This window comes from Pipistrellus hanaki (genome assembly GCF_964339955.1).
Source record: "Pipistrellus hanaki genome assembly, chromosome: 5".
Classification (NCBI taxonomy): Eukaryota; Metazoa; Chordata; class Mammalia; order Chiroptera; family Vespertilionidae; genus Pipistrellus; species Pipistrellus hanaki.
Window position 1 is genome coordinate 78623452 of NC_140507.1, and position 12993 is coordinate 78636444.

Here is a 12993-nt window from a genome sequence, read left to right on the forward strand (position 1 = left end):
GTCTAGGTTACTCAGGGTTTTTAAAAGGGTAATTTTATAACATGTTAATTTTTGTGCAAAGATAACAAAATTCTGTGTCTGTTTCTGTGTGTAATTCCAAATGAACTTTGCTCCCTAGCTATATCTATGTCTAATGTGAAGTTTCTCCCTTTGTTCATTTTGAAAATATTTCTAATTAAAAATAAAATTGCATATATTAATTATTCCAAAAACAAAATCATTAAATTTAAAATACAATGGAAACTTTAGTAAGGAAGTTTTCATATATATATATATATATATATATATATATATATATATATATATATATATGATTCAAGATTGCCTGGTGTTTTTTTTATGTTTTATTGAATTAGCTTTATGTTTCTTCTTGAAATCTTTCAATGCTGCCTATAACATCGATCTCTTTATTACTATAAATAATATAAAACCTCCTTTCTGAATTTTCCATAAGCGTGGAAGGGATGGTGAATGACTATTATTAGTTACATTGGATATGTATCTCTTATATTCATGATTCTACTAATCTTTATTGATCAAAGAATAACTTGAGAGAGCTTGTATTCTTGTTTACTCATGTAACTCAGAATCACCAGTTTTCCTCCACAAACATGCATGTTCTTTCCACCTTTCATGGCTATCGGGAAATGAACTCTCGACAGTTTTTGTTTATTTTATTTTTCGTATATATTTTTATTGATTTCAGAGAAGGGAGAGGGAGAGAGATAGAAACACCAATAATGAGAGAGAATCATTGATTTGCTGCCTCCCCCATGCCCCATACTGGGGATCAAGCCTGTAATGTAGGCATGTGCCCTGACTGAAAATTGAACCAGTAACCTTCTAGTTTATCAGTCAATGCTCAACCACTGAGACATGTCGACCAGACAAGGAAAATATTTTTTAAATTTAACTGTAATAAAGTAGCATACAGTAAAATGGACTTTTTTGTTGTTGTAAAGAGTTTATATATGTGCTGGAATGTATAGAAGAATTTTTTGATTTTTTAAGAATTAAAATTTTTTTGTCTTTCCACTACTGTCAGAGAATTGGGTTCTAGTATTCTTTTTAAAAATTGTTTGAAAATTACCATATGATTGAGCCAACAGTTGTAAATATGTTTATTTTTATTTTATTTTATTTTTATTAAATTATTATCTCTGTACATATACCATTGCCCCCCCCCCCCCATACATGTCCTCCTTCCCCAGAGTTTTGTGTCCATTGGTTGTACTTATTTGTAGGTATACAAGTCCTTCAGTTGATCTCTTATCTTCCTCAGATCTTTATTGATATTTAAAAGAACAATATCTTTGTTGCTTGTTGGGTATCAACAATATTCGAGGATATGTAGTATATGTAGTTCCATTGTTACTAATCTCCTTACTCTTCTGACTTAATTTGTAAACTGAATTTCCTTTTCAAAAATTTTTTTCTTCTTTTTTGAGAGAGGAAGGGAGAAGAATATATTCAGAAACATCAATGAGAGAGAAACGTTAATCAGCTGCTTCTTGCACACCCCCTACTAGGCATGTACCCACAATCAAGGTACATGACCTTGACCAGAATCAAACCCGGAACCCTTCAGTCCGCAGGCTGACGCTTTATCCAGAGAGCCAAACCGGTCAGGGATGAATTTCTTTTTTAAAAATTCTTTATTGTTCAAAGTATTACATGTATCTCATTTTTTTCCTCCATTGACCTCTCCCTGACCATTCCCACCCCCCACCCAAAACAATCCCTACCCCCCTAGTGTCTGTGTTCATTGGTTATGCATGCATACAAGTCCTTTGTTGATCTCTTACCCTTCCCTGCTTCCCACCCTCTCCTGCCTGCCCTCTGAGATTTCATGGTCTGTTAGATGCTTCTCTCTCTCTCTGGATGTATTTTTGTTCATCAGTTTATATTGCTCGTTATATTCCACAAATTAGTGAGTTCATATGACATTTATCTTCCTCTGTCTTGCTTATTTCACTTAGCATAATGCTCTCCATGTCTATCCATGCTGTTGTGAATGGTAAGAGTTCTTTCTTTTTTATAGCAGCATAATATTCCATTGTGTAGATGTACCATTGCTTTTTAATCAATCTGCTGATGAACACTTAGGCTGTTTCCAAATCTTAGCTACTGTAAATTATGCTGCTATGAACATAGGGGTGCATTATATCCCTTTTGATTGGTGTTTCTGATTTCTTGGAATATATTCCTGGAAGTGGGATTACTGGTCAAATAGGAGTTCCATTTTTTAATTTTTTGAGGAAACTCCATATTGTTTTCCCACAGTGGCTGCACCAGTCAATGAAAGTTTTTAAATGCACTTGTCTGCCCCTAGCTGGTTTGGCTTAGTGGATAGAACGTCGGCCTGCAGACTGAAAGGTCCCAGGTTCGATTCTGGTCAAGTGCATGTCCCTTGTTTGTGGGCACATCCCCAGTAGGAGGTGTGCAGGAGGCAGCTGACTGGTGTTTCTCTCTCATCAATGTTTCTGACTCTCTATCCTTCTACCTTCCTCTCTGTAAAAATTCAATAAAGTATATTTTAAAAAATAAAAATAATTGCACTTGTCTGAAATAAGCTAAAATAACACAGTAATCATGAATGTCATCTTCAAAAATGAGAACAATAATCTTCAATATATTATTACTGTTCTCATTTCTGTTCACTTGGTTATATCAGTAAGTTATTTCTATATGACAAGCCATCCTACAAGCAAATTATCTAAGTAATAATAGTTTAATATGCTAATTACACAGGTCAGCCAAAAGACCTTCTGGACATCATTCCAGACATCCTTCTAGACAAAACCTCATTGGTGGAGTCTGAGGTAGAGTTGGTTAGGGGTGATCAGCCAGGTAAGCAAGGAGTTAGTGGTGATCAGCCAGGTGGGCAGACTGGTTACAGGTGATCAGGTAGGCAGGTGAATGGTTAGGGGCAATGCGGTAGGAAGGCAGAGTGGTTAGGGGCAACCAGGCAGGCAGGCAGAGTGGTTAGGAGAGATCAGGCAGACAGGGAACAATTAGGAGCAATCAGGCAGGAAAGTGAGTGGTTCAGGGAAATGAAGGCAAAGGCAGTTAGGGGTGACCAGACAGGCAGGCAGGCAGGCAAGTGGTTAGGGGCATTCAGGCAGGCAGGCAGAGGCAGTTCGGGGCAATCAGGCAGGCAGGAAAGCAGTTAGGGATGATCAGGCAGGCAGGAGAGCAGTAAGGGGTGATGAGGCAGGCAGGCAGAATGGGTAGGAGAAATCAGGCAGGTAGGCAAGTGGTTAGGAGGGATCAGGCAGGAAGGTGAGCAGTTAGGGGCATCACACTGGGATGTAGAGCATTTATGGGTGATCAGCAGGCAGGTGAATGGTTAAGGATGATCAGGCAGATAGGCAAGTGGTTAAGGGCAACCAGGCAGGCAGGCGACTGATTAGGAGTGATCAGGCAGGCAGGTGAGCAGGTAAGAGCCAGCAGTCCCAGAATGCAAGAGGTATGTCCGACTGCCAGTTTAAGCCCAATCTTGTAGGGATCCCCTATGGACATCCCCCAAGGAGTCCTGGATTATCAGAGGGTGCAGGTCAGGCTGACGGAATCCCCACCCCTGTGCAAGAATTTTATGCACTGAGCCCAGGTTCAATTCCAGTCAAGGGCATGTACCTTGGTTATTGGCACATCTCCGATAGAGCAGGATGCAGCTAATCGATGTTTCTCTCTCATACATGTTTCTAACTCTCTATCTTTCTCTCTTCCTCTCTGTAAAAAATCAGTAATATATATATATATATATTTAAAAATAATATATATATAATTCTAAGCTTAATAAAAATGAAGAATTTTAAATTTTTGAAATCTCTTTCATTGATATTTACAGGGTAAACTAAAAATTATTATTCAAGCCTTAAATCTGATCATAAATAGTCAACATAATGTACAAAGAGTCATTGTATTATAGCTATTCAGCTGCATAAGTCAGTATCCTAGCAGGAGCCCTATAGGTTGCGTGGCATAAAAAAATAAAATAAAATAAAAAATAAATATGGAAAAGAAAAGAAAAAGAAAAAAGAAAGACAAAAGCTTTTAAGAGAAACTCTCTAAAAGCTGGCCTAGAAATTATTCTGGAAGGAAATAAAGAGATTTCCTTCAAAAGTCTGAGAAAAGTAATTAAAAAGTCAATGAATTAAGCTATATTATTTGCTGTCCATAACCTAGGACAGTGATCGGCAAACCTCAGCTCATGAGCCATATGCAGCTCTTTGGCCCCTTGAGTGTGTCTCTTCCACAAAATAGCATGTGGGGGCACACGCGTACAGTGTGATTGAAACTTCGTGGCCCATGCACACAAGTCGGTTTTCAATCTGGGCAAATCTATTTTGAAGAAGTGGCGTCAGAACACTCCAGGGCCAAAGAGCTGCATGTGCTTCACGAGCTGAGGTTTGCCAACCACTGATGTAGGACATGTAAAGTTAAAAAATAAACCTTATTTCAGATCGATTTAAATTGGCTAATTAAAATAAATTAATAATCATAAAAACTTTGTTGTACTGGGCAGGAGACTGTTCCTGAAGCATTAACTAAATTTTAGTAATGCTTTATTTCATAGTTCCAAAACTGCTTAACATGCAATGAATCCAAAGCAGTCATATTTCTGTACAAAAATCAAATTCAAAAGTTATCAAGACTGCATTGCAAAATTTCCAAAAGCCTCTTAATATTATTTAAATCAAAAACAGAAGGGGGATAGTGGAATAATCCCCTGTGAATTACATCAAGAAAATTTTTTACTTTAAAAATTATTTTACACTTGCAATGCTGAAAGCAAGACACCTTGAAAACACATATGGTGTCAAAATAAGTCAAAGGAAAATGGTTTGGGCACAATGAAAAGGAAGGATCCCAAGTTTAGTTTATAGAAAAGATTGCTTTATTAATCTTTGGTTGAGAATAAGTTTGTATATTTCCATAAAACTCCTCCAAGCCTGTGTGGATTCCTGCAACAATAGACCCCAGAGAGAAACTAACCAGCTTGTTCCTGCCACGAAGACAAGAGGAGAAATAGTCCAGAGATGGAAGATGGTGAAGACGCCTTACCATACTAGCAGTCAGCAGCTGTATATCACTGCAGGTTGCCTAGGAACAAATCAGTTCTTGCATATCATTGCTGGCATGTATACATAAGGAACTGTTGAATATTGAAATTGGGACTCAAAAAACTGGCCCAGAAAGAAACTTACTACAGACTGATTCATTTGCCTCTCAGCATAACCACTATTGCTTATCTCGTTTTTATTCTCATATGTTTATTTCTAGTCTGCAGATGCAGAATGAAGAGTCTTAAAAGGACTGACACCCTCCAGGCAGCATTCACTTTTTAAGATTTTTTAAGGAAAAGAAATGAGGGATATTCGGGAGCTGCCCATTGTCTTCACTAGCAGAGAGGTGTGGATGAGGAACCAGGAAGGCTGAAGACCTTGAGCTCTGACAAAAGTCAGAGCCATACACCTACTGTCTAGTTGAGACAAAGGTAGCTGAAGCAACTTCCACCTTTTAGTCTTATGTAAATCCTAGATGACCACAGAGCTATTACTGGAATTGCCTGCCTAAGGGCTATGAGTGTGTCCCAAACCTGAAGAAAAGGAATGGCAAGGCCAGAGCAAAGCAGAGTCCTTCTTTGTGGTTTCACCAGGCCCCAATTTTCAAATTATTTTAAAAAATTAGACATGGAAATTTCAAATAAATGGTAGACATGATGAATTACTTTTCCTATATTAATACTTCAAATGCATCAAATCTGAAGCACATTTACATTCAAACAATAAGAAATTCTCTACCAGCTAAAGAGGCTGAATATCTCCAAAATGATTACAAATTTCTTCTACTTAAGGGGGGATTAAGACGCACAATGCTTTTACCCAGAGGAAGTTAAATGAATGAATTGAGACACTTAATCTCAGTCCCCAACAGAATTTTATTGGATAAATGTCTATGTTCAATGCTAATGTAAAGTTACCACCTGAGTGGTTTAAAACAAACTTGTTCATGTTCTTACAATTCCTGATGTCAGAAATAGGAAATGGGACACAGTGGGCTAAAATCAAGATGTTTGCAGGGTCAGGTTTCTTCTGAAAGCTACAGGGAAGAATCTATTTACTTTTCAACTCCAAGCTCAGTTTATGGTGCAAAAATTCTAAGTATCCTATAAAATAAAAGCTTAATATGCTAAGTGTCCAGCCGTCCTGTTGTCTGTTCCACCAATCAAATCATGATATGCTAATAATATGCTAAGGCTGCTCAACAGCTCACTATGACATGCACTGACCACCAGGGGACAGACATTCTGACCATTAGGTTAGCTTGCTGCTGGAGTCTGGCTGATTGGGACTGAGCCAGATGGGCTGGACACTTCCTAGAGCCCTCCTGCAGTCCTTCCCTGGCCCTGATCATGCACCTGTGGGGTTCCTTAGCCTGGCCCGCATTTCTCTTGCAATCTAGGACCCCTCAGGGGACGTCCGAAAGCCAGTTTCAGCCTGATCGGATATGCTAGCTCAAGGGACCTCACTGATGCACAAATTTGTGCACCAGGCCTCTGGTATTTTTTAAAATTAACAAATATTTGGTAGTGAGGGACTAAATGACAGCTCTCAACTTGTAATATAAGGTTTAAATGTTAAGGCATTTACCTGAGGTGTTTTGGCTAATGTGTCATGAAGTCCCTTGTGTAACACCCAAAGTTTATAGCAAAGAAAGTTGGTTCTTCCCCTTGTTAAAAAGAAAAATAGAATTTTATGTAAATATCAGGGCCTGTGTCCTTGCCATAAAGCCAGTCTGTGGAGATTAGAGTTTTCTAATCCAGACTAGAATATGTTGAATCAATGTTTGGATAAGGTGCTGGGAGAATAGTCCTCTGGAAGCCAACAGGTTTTATGAGGAAGAACTAGTAGACACTGGGTTAACTTGATTTCTAAGATGGTCATTTGGGAACACAGAATCTACAGGAAAACATTCTCTTCTGTCCAGACCCACAGGGAAATTAGGTGATTAGGAGTTGGAGTAACAAGACAGAAATCCACCTAATGAGCAGACATAGGGTGCTGTAAATATCTCCTCATCTCCAGTCTCTCAGCATGTGTGATCTTGGGCTGGATGGGACCTGTTGCTGCTTTTGGAATCCTAAGTTTGTGTAAGAGACATGCGCTTGCCTCCTTCCTGCTGTCTTGTTTAAGCAGAGAGCTTCAGTCTCCATCATCAGCCATCCAAGAGGTTGGACTTTTCCTTGAAGACCTTCTCCTCAGAGTTCCCAATCAGGTGAGTCCAGAAGTCCAGTAGGTACTACAGGAAAGGGTCAGAGAGGGTCAAAGCCAAGCACATGTACCTGAGGTCTCTTGACAGGCATCAGCCTATGGTTGTTTGTTTGCCTGTTCAACTAATTAATGATTAATATATTATGCTAAAAAGAAGTGAACTTGGAACTCAGTACCACAGGCATAATTGTTGACAATTAACTGATGGAAGCCCAATTAAAGGTGGCAATGGGAGGCATAAGGTATTTCAAGTAAATGTAAAACATATACAATGAGTTTGCAATTAAAAGGAAGTAGGAAAATAGAGTTCTAGATATAGAGAAATGTCTAGTAAAATGAAGGCATTTTTTATCATGAGGCTTATTCTACTACATGTCCATATTGATGAGAAAGATCCTTATCCAATATATTTCTTTCAAATATTACCTTGCAACAGGAGTTCATGAGACATATATTCTTTTTATTTCCTTTATAAGTGCACATATAGTCACATACATTTGTGAAAATACAAAGGTGAACAAAACAGGTGAAACCCGGCTTGTTTGGATCTGGCACTGTGATGGTGAAGTCAGAGCACAATGAAATAAATGTTTGTATGACTCGGTGTAGAAGGATGGCTTCACAGGGCAAGTGCAGGATTTAATGATCATGTCCTGGGAGACCTTTGTCCATTGAATGATCCAGAATTAGACTGTGCTCAACATTTGTCAGAAATGAGAATAAAACCCAAAGTTAAAGGAAAATATGTGCTACCTAAGAAAAGTGAGAAAGGGGCTTGACTCATCTACATAAAAACAAACTGATCTACTAAATATAGAAGAGGCACAGGAAAAATCAGCTTTTCACTGCTTGGTGTTCAAAATATTCAACCTGTGTTGTTTTTGTATATATCTTTTTGTGAGTATTGATTTATTTTTTGATAATTTTTTACATGGGGTAGTCAATCTGGAAGGTGTTTCTTACCATATGTTTATAACTTCCTCTGTCTTTTGGAGAAATTTATTTTTTCTCATTTATTATTTTTGCTTGGCTTCAATGTGGTGTAACTAGATACTCTTTCTAAATTTCTTTTGGAATAGATACTTGATCTGGACAGCATAAGGGCATATACTCATAGTCTATATGGAGCAGGAGGGAGGGAGAAAATCACAGAAATAACACAGATGAAGAGGCCATGGTGTGCTGTGTTTAGTGTGTGTGTGTGTGTGTGTGTGTGTGTGTACCTTGTAAATTGAGAGCAGTCCTCAGAACAGATGTGCCTGAACTCACATATTCCAGTGTGACTCTAATATGCAGAGAAGGCAACAAGAAGGAGATCCTTTTCAATTCACTGGATGCTTTTGCAGCCAGACTGATAAAGTGCAACATTTACCTAGTGTGCACAAGGCACCCTCTACGACTTGAAGTTTCAACAGCAGCATGCAGGCTACCTTATTTCTTACTATTCTCTGACAGCATCTCTGATCCTGCCCTGCCTTGCTCATTCCACTGGACACATTGGGTCGTTTTGAGCTTTGATTTCCTAAAACAACCATCTTCCTCTTCCTCGGGCCCTTTGCACTGGCTGTTTCTTCTGCCTGGCAAACACTTCCCCTCAGTCTCCCACTCAGTCTTGTTTGAAGTGTCTGTTTAAGTGTCACCTGGTGGCAAGTGTGGCTCAGCACTTGGCGAGTCTTGGCTAAGCTCTATTTAAAAAATAAAAAATAAAACAACAGCCTTTATCAACTCTCTCCATTGAATTTGATTTGCCATTGGATAGGTTATATTATTTTTAATTTTATTATATTCTTATCCATTATTAGTTTGTAGAGACTATTATCTTTCAGCATCCCATACTGTGAACTGCCCCTAGAACATGGTCTATAGTCAACATTCTGGGTGTCCCCCAAAAATGTATCCACACTGTATAATTTTGAAAATAACATGTACTTTAATAAATACTGCCTTTATAAATATTCAAAGTATGGGTATGCATTTTTAGGACATGTTATATATTCCTCAAATGAATTCCTCAATAAAACAAAAATATACTACACATTATGTCTGAAGAACTGCTTGATGATTAAAAAAAAAAGAAAATTCTAATAAGACATGCAACGGAGATGACTTAATGGGAACCAGATCATACACCAAACATGGCAATTATTTTTCTGATTATGAAATATAAATGTGCTGCCATAGCTGGTTTGACTCAGTGGATAGAGCGTCAGTCTGCAGACTGAAGAGTCCCAGGTTTGATTCAGGTCAAGGAAACATGCCCAGATTAAGGGCTTGATCCCCAATATGGGACGTGCAAGAGGCAGCCAATCATTATTCTATCTCATCATTGATGTCTCTCTTTCTCCCTCTCCCTTCCTCTTTGAAGTCAATATGTGCCATTGTTTCTCAGTTACTAATTCTTGCTAATGTGAAAATTATTCATTTTTTCTATTTCCTGATAGTCACCTCTGACACATGGAACCAGGCAATGGTACACAAATTTCAGAATTTCTTCTTCTCGGACTTTCACAGTCACTAGAGCTACAGTCCTTCATATTTGGGCTTTTCCTCTCCATGTACCTGGTCACTGTGTTTGGAAACCTGCTCATCATCCTGGCCGTCAGCTCAGACTCCCACCTCCACACGCCCATGTACTTCTTCCTCTCCAACCTGTCTTTGGTGGACATCTGCTTCACCTCCACCACCATCCCAAAGATGCTTGTGAACATCCAGACACACAGCAAAGTCATCACCTATGATGGCTGCATCACACAGATGTATTTTTTCATAGTTTTTGCTGGGTTGGACAACTTAATCCTGACTGTGATGGCCTATGACCGGTTTGTGGCCATCTGCCACCCCCTGCACTACATGGTCATCATGAACCCCCGGCTCTGTGGACTGCTAGTTCTGGTGTGCTGGATCACGAGTAACCTGAATTCCTTGGTACATAGCTTAATGTTGTTGCCTCTGTCATTCTGCTGAGACTTAGAAATCCCCCATTTTTTCTGTGAACTCAGTCAGGTGCTCCAACTTGCCTGTTCTGACATTGCTCTTAACCACATTATATTATATATTTTAACTGTGCCGTTGGGTATCGGTCCCTTTGCTGGGATTCTTTACTCTTACTCTAAGATCATTGCCTCCATATGTGGAATCCCATCAGCTCAGGGGAAGTATAAGGCATTTTCTATGTGTGCATCTCACATCTCAGTTGTCTCCTTATTTTATGGTACACTCCTCGGAGTGTATCTCAGCTCTGCTGCTCCCCAAAATGCACATTTGAGTACAACAGCCTCGGTTTTGTACACTGTGGTCACACCCATGCTGAACCCCTTCATCTACAGTCTCAGGAACAATGACATAAAGAGGGCCCTGGAAAGATTCCTTGGCAGGTAAGCTTTTCAAGGACCAATTGTACCAGCCTGAAGAAGTGCTCATGAATGCAGGCTTCAAAGCCTCAAAGTCTGATGTTCTGACAGAAATAAAGTCAAACTTTGGACCTATGTAATTGGAAATTCTCAGTTATCTCATGAGTTAATTTGAATTGATTTAGCATAATCTCTTAGAACATATATCATTCCAAGTAACTTTTCTATTGTTCTCCTGAAAGAATAGTGATGAATTATGCTATCCCGGTGGACAAAACTATATCTGGCTATTAAGGGCGTTGACATAATTTTATTGTAGAAGAAAATCTGAGACCATAGTCTTCACGGTGCACATCTATTTATTAAAGTGTGGATATGATGTCTATGTGTAAGGGTTCTTATTCACTGGGGTAAAAAATTACCTAGAGAGTTTTATGTACCTTTTCTGAACTATTTTCCTGTTTCTGCTGAAAATCTTTCAATGTGCTCCCTCCAAATGTGACTCTTTCTTGTGCTCTAAGTTAAATATCTCCCCTTTTCTAAACATTTTTGAATCCACGAAAGAGACAGTGAATGAACAATCTCAGTAGAATACTATATACAGTATACACCCTTTACACTCAGAAATAGCTTTAGTCTGCCAAAACCGGTTTGGCTGAGTGGATAGAGCATCAGCCTGCTCCATTCCGGTCAAGGTCCCAGGTTTGATTCTGGTCAAGGGCATGTACCTTGGTTGCGGGCACATCCCCAGTAGGGGTTGTGCAAGAGGCAGCTGATTGATGTTTCTCTCTCATCAGTGTTTCTAACTCTCTATCCCTCTCTCTTCTTCTCTGTGAAAAATCAATAAAAAAATAAACCGGTTTGGCTCAGTGGTAGAGCGTCGGTCTGCAGACTGAAGGGTCCCAGGTTCAATTCCGATCGAGGGCATGTACTTTGGTTGCGGGCATATCCCCAGTGGGTGGTGTGCAGGAGGCGGCTGGTTGATGTTTCTCTCTCATCAACGTTTCTGGCTATCTCTCTCCCTTCCTCTCTGTAAAAAAAAAAAAAAAAAAAAAAAAAAAAAAAAAAAAATCAATAAAATATATATTTTTTAAAAGTAAAATATATTTTTTAAAAAAGAAATAGCTTCAGTCTTTATGATCAAAGGATGAATCACACAGCAGTTGAAATCCTGCCCAGTCATCTGATTAAGCATCACACATTTTCCTGCACAAACATGCATGTCCTTCTACTGAGTCCAGACTACCTGGAAGGGAGCCTCTGTGGAGGCACTTCTATTCAGTTATCCGAAGTGATTTGAATAACAGAGTGATTGTGAGTGCTGTTCTCACATATCAGTACAAATGCCAAACGTAAGAAGTAGGAGATTAATATGATTTCCCTCAATTCTGTTCATTTGAATTTTTATAACAATTCTCTACTGCTATTTAATAATCCACCCTAAAAGCAAGTGGTTTAATATTATTCCTTTATTTTCTAATAGGTTTATGTAGTGGAGAGGTGTTCTGACTCTGCTGGTCTCCTAAGATGGCATATGATCTTAGAGAGAGAGTGAGAATAAATATATGTTTAACTAGAGGCCTGATGCACAAAATTCATACATAGGGTGCAGGGTGTCCCTTAGCGCAGGCTGTACCCTCTCCAATCTGGGACCCCTCAAGGGATGTCCAATTGCCCACCAGGATCTGGCCTAAATGGGCAGTGGAACATCCCTTTCATAATCCAGGACTGCTTGCTCCCAACCGCTCACCTACCTGCCCTGATTGCCTCTAACTGCTTCTGCCTGCTAGCTGATCACCTCCTAACCAATACCCTGCCAACCTGATTAATGCCTAACTCTTCCCCTACTGGCCTGATTGCCCCTAACTGGCCTCCCCTGCCAGCCTGGTCACCCCTAACTGCCCTGCCCTGTGGTCTGATCACCCCTTAATGTCCTCCCCTGGTTTCCCCCCAATTGCACTCCCCTGCAGGCCTGGTCACTCCCAAATGTCCTCCCTGCCAACCCGGTCACCCCTAACTGCCCTCTCCTACAGGCCTGGATCACCCCATTTGCCCTACCCTGCAGGTCTGGGTACCCCCCAACTGTCCTCTCCTGCAAGCCTGGGTGCCCCTAATTGCCCTCCTCTGCCAGCCTGGTCACTGCTAACTGCCCTGCCCAGCCCTGCAGGCCTGATTGCTCACAACTGCCCTCTCCTCTTAGCTATCTCGTGGTGGCCATCTTGTGTCCACATGGAGGCAGGATCTTTTATCACATGGGGGCAGCCATCTTGTGTGTTGTAGTGATGTCAGTTTGCATATTACTCATTTATTAGGTAGGATAGAGGCCTCATGAGTGGCAGACCACACAGCCAAGGGTTTGGCAAGCC

At 39.9% G+C, this 12993-nt stretch overlaps 1 protein-coding gene and 1 pseudogene across 4 annotated transcripts in view; one reads left to right on the plus strand and one right to left on the minus strand.

Annotated features, from left to right (window-relative positions):
• The window catches only part of LOC311623644 (olfactory receptor 7A10-like), a gene marked incomplete at both ends in the record, with an annotated part of 162645 nt that overhangs the window by 14534 nt on the left and 135118 nt on the right, over window positions 1-12993 (minus strand). The gene's annotated exons all lie outside the window — the stretch shown is intronic.
• Window positions 9732-10655, plus strand: LOC311623656 (olfactory receptor 7A5-like; annotated as a pseudogene). The gene has a single exon. The product of its transcript is annotated as an olfactory receptor 7A5-like (transcript).